This window comes from Vipera ursinii (assembly GCF_947247035.1).
Source record: "Vipera ursinii genome assembly, chromosome: 1".
Taxonomy (NCBI): domain Eukaryota; kingdom Metazoa; phylum Chordata; class Lepidosauria; order Squamata; family Viperidae; genus Vipera; species Vipera ursinii.
In genome coordinates, this window is record NC_139512.1 from 159,211,135 (window position 1) to 159,215,195 (window position 4,061).

Genomic DNA, 4,061 nt, shown 5'->3' on the forward strand with positions numbered 1-4,061 from the left:
CAGGAATTATTTCCCTGCCTTAAGTGTGTAAAACAGGGATTGCTGGCTGAAGTACAGTGATCATAGTAAAGAGCTGTTACCCTCCAAGAGTAATAAATTAATTTGAACGTTTTAAAGGCAAAAGAGGTGTCTAAATGTGAGGGCTCCTATGAGCTTGAGGACCGGGCTCCCTGATTTGCCCTGCAAATACTTCTTGGAAGTTCCTAGCATAGCCAGGAGGAAATAATCCCGACTCCTAAAATGCAATTACCAGCAGCCATGGCCTGTTGCTCGTCATAAATAAATAGCTAGCATGAAGCCAGTTTAAGCAGTATGCAGGATTCCAAGAGTTAAGATGCTTCGATGTGGGGACTAAAACTTTAAATGCCCTCTGCCCGCTCCCCTCACAAAAATACATTCAGGTTGTCTAATTTCTGGTGCCTAATAAAGGAACAGTGTCTCAAGATCCTTGTTCCAGAATAACCAAATGGCATCAGCCTGTCAAGAAGCAGAAGACTCTAGTTTAACTAGAAGCCCAATGTACATGTAGAAGATTTGGTAAATATGTCCTGAGGAAATTTTCCAACCTTGTACCTTTTAGATGTGCAGTAGCATTTCTGTTCCGAGTACCTTCAGATTAGGAGATTCTGGAATTCCCAAACATCTTCGACTAGGCCTCAAGTTGGGGATTGAGGGAAGTTGCTTTAGAAGATTTCAGTGTTAGCCTTGTGACTCTAACCTGTACCTACAGAGTGTAATATTTCTGCTAATTCAGAAAACTGGATCAATGAAGGCAATCATACTTAAAGAAGATAAAACCTGTCTAGGAAAACAATATCTTCGGGGGTATTGTTTAGACTGAAGCAAGAACCACCTAGCATTTTTTCTGCAGAAAAAAAGACAGTTTGGGGAACATCCTTTTCTCTCAGATTTACATATTTAGGAGATGCTATCATCGACTCTTTTTTTAAGTTAAGCGTAGAAAGTTATTACTGCAGGTTGTTCTGTTTTCTCACAAGTGTTTTGTGGGTAGAGATCTGCCAAAAATGTATCACGCACCACTTTCATCTTGTGGCTAGGAGCAGGACTGCTGTTTATAAGTTTGAAACAAATTCTAATTCTAATCAGAGATGCTTGTGCACATTTGTAAACCAACAGCACCTCCTACAGGGTTTAATTTGATATTGTCAAGTTAATACAGCTAGGTAGCAAGTCTAGGCAATTTAACCACTTTTGTGTCCGTTTTCTTTTTCCTTCTTTTTTCAACAGTTGTCTACAGCTGATTTTTAACAAAGTACTTCAATTACAGTGTTAAGATTTGCAAAAAAAACACCAACCACATCAGAAATCCAAATGCATGCTCTGGAACTTCAGCGCCTTGTGTCATTCATCACTACCAGCTCCCCTCTTTCATGAGATAAGTTCTGTTACAGTACTACTCTAAATCACCCTTTCCTAATGCCGCAATCTTTTATCTTTAAAATAAAGTCTTTGCACTTAAATCTCTCTTGATGACTCTTCCAAATCATCTTCCAAAGTTTCTCAACATTAAGAGCAACCTTGCAAAGTGTGTTTAAAATATCTGAGTATCTTTCAGGGTGTCGCTTTGTCCAAAAAAAAAAATAAATCTCCTTAGACCAGGGGATGTGAACATTTGCTGCTTAGCGCTGGCGGGAAACTTGGAAAGTAATCAGGCAAATACAAGAATGGCAGCAGTTCCTTGTTTAGCGTAAGATTCTCAGTCCTAGGATGCAAAAGATACCTGTACGTTGGGCATTATTTTTAGTCTAGTTTCTTTTGAGAGAAGTACCCAGCTTAGTGAATGAAGGAGACAGATGAAATGGCAGAATCGAGGCTTTCCATTCAAGAGGAGCACAAAATTATAGGCACATGCTCACCCACATCTCTCTAAACTGACCTAAACAGTAACCAAGAACAGAACACAGAGAAATGCTTGCTAAGAATAGAAGGACCAGTACACTTAATCCTCTTGTGTGAGAGAAATGTAACAGCAGCAGCTGGGTGGCATGTTGCCAGCACAGACAAGGCTGAACCAAATATCCCTTTTCTACCTACCACATATATATATGCTGCACGAATGGGAGGGGGGAAAAAAGAGGCTGCTCTTTGCAAAGAAAAAGAAATAAGATGTCTGGCGCTACTTATCTGTTATTCCAAAGGCCTTTTTCAAAGTGGGGTCACAAATTTTACAGGGCTGAAACACAGATTTTGCTGAACAATGCATCCTTCTCTCTCCTGTCTTCTCAAATATACAAGCCAGAAAAATAAGCCACGGTTGTTTCCCGTTAAAATTCTTACCCTTGTGTCAGCTTAGAAACAAATACAACATGTCTCTTCTCTTTTTCATTTGGTATTTCTTGTAGGCCAGGGTTTTTTTTTAATTCCATTTATATCCCGCCCTTCTCCGAAGACTCAGGGCGGCTTACAAGCTTAGCAGTAGCCTTCATTCTATGTATATGCCTGCTTAGTAGGGCTTTCACACACCCCCAAGCGGCATTATTACAAAGTCAGCTTAATTGCCCCCAACAATCTGGGTCCTCTTCTATAGGTTGGTCTCTTCTATAGTCAGTAAATCTTCTATAGTCAGTAAATCTTCATGGTATACTAACTTCAGTGCAGTTTCTTCAGTCCTTCAGATATTCTTCCTATATCCTTTTTTTTTCTTCCTTCAACTATCTGGTGTATTTGTGCAACATTCCACATCCATCTACTTTCCTTGCTAAGTTGAGTCTGTCAACATTGCTGTGGATGAAGGGCATGATTCACTGTCATTATTTTTCTGGTCTTCCTATCCAGGGCTTTTAGTTCTGTTTGAGTCCAATCCACTATTCCAGCTGTGTATCTAATAAATGGAATTACCTTGATGTAATTGCCTTGAGGGGACGTGGTGGCTCAGTGGGTTAGGACGCTGAGCTTGTCGATCAGATGGTCGGCAGTTTGGCGGGTCGAATCCCGAGTGCCGCGTAACAGAGTGAGCTCCTGTTAATCGTCCCAGCTTCTGCCAACCTAGCAGTTTGAAAGCACGTAAAAATGCAAGTAGAAAAATAGGGACCACTACGGTGGGAAGGTAACAGCGTTCCGTGCGCCTCTGGCGTCTAGTCATGCCGGCCACATGACCACGGAGACATCCTTGGATAAGCGCTGGCTCTTTGGCTTTGAAACGGAGATGAGCACCGGCCCCGAGAGTTGGAAACGACTAGCACACATGTGCGGGGGAACCTTTACCTTTTTAATTACCTTGATGGTATTTCCTCCACTGAATTTGGACTAAGATCAAGGCCAGGTATTTGTAGTGATCTTCTTCGTCCAGGCTCTTGGATGTTATTTCCATAGGGCAGAGGTGTCAAACTGCTGGCCTGCAGCCCGGAAGCATCATCAGGAAGTCACGCCCACCCCATTGCTGGAAATGGCGAAAAAGCTGATGCGTTGCGCGACGTCACGAGTTTGACCTGTCTGCCATAGGGCATCTTGTTTTCTTCCGTTTTCACTATTTTTCCCCTGTAGATGGTGAGGGTGGCACATTTTCCAATCCAAACTCCTTTGCAGTATATATGGCTGTATATATGATGGGTGTTGAGAAGTGATTCTTTTTCAGATGGTGATTGTCCAAAGAGCTTCAGGTCATCTATGTAAAGCAAGTGGGAAAGTCTGGAAGATGTTTTTGATGTTTGATAGCCAGGGCCTGACATCTTCAGTATTGTTGACAAAGGAATCCGTGCAATAGCAAACAGTAGTGGTGATACAGTAGTGAGTTTCCTTGAAAGATCCTCTTCTACTATTATTATTTTAAACTAATGTGATAGATGTTTTCATACTTACTGGGATGGGCTACATATGCATTTTATCATTCAGAAACATATACAAGAAATAAGAACGGTTCAATTTCACCACTAGCCCCAATGTTTACGGGGAAGTCAAGGATTTTAATTTTCAAGTAAGAGGGAAAAACAGCACTATCTAGTTTATATATTATTTTTATTGATAATATTAATAAGGCCATAGAATGTATTTGCATTCTGTGAAAATACTACTTCATTACTTTACATTCAAAGGCCACACAG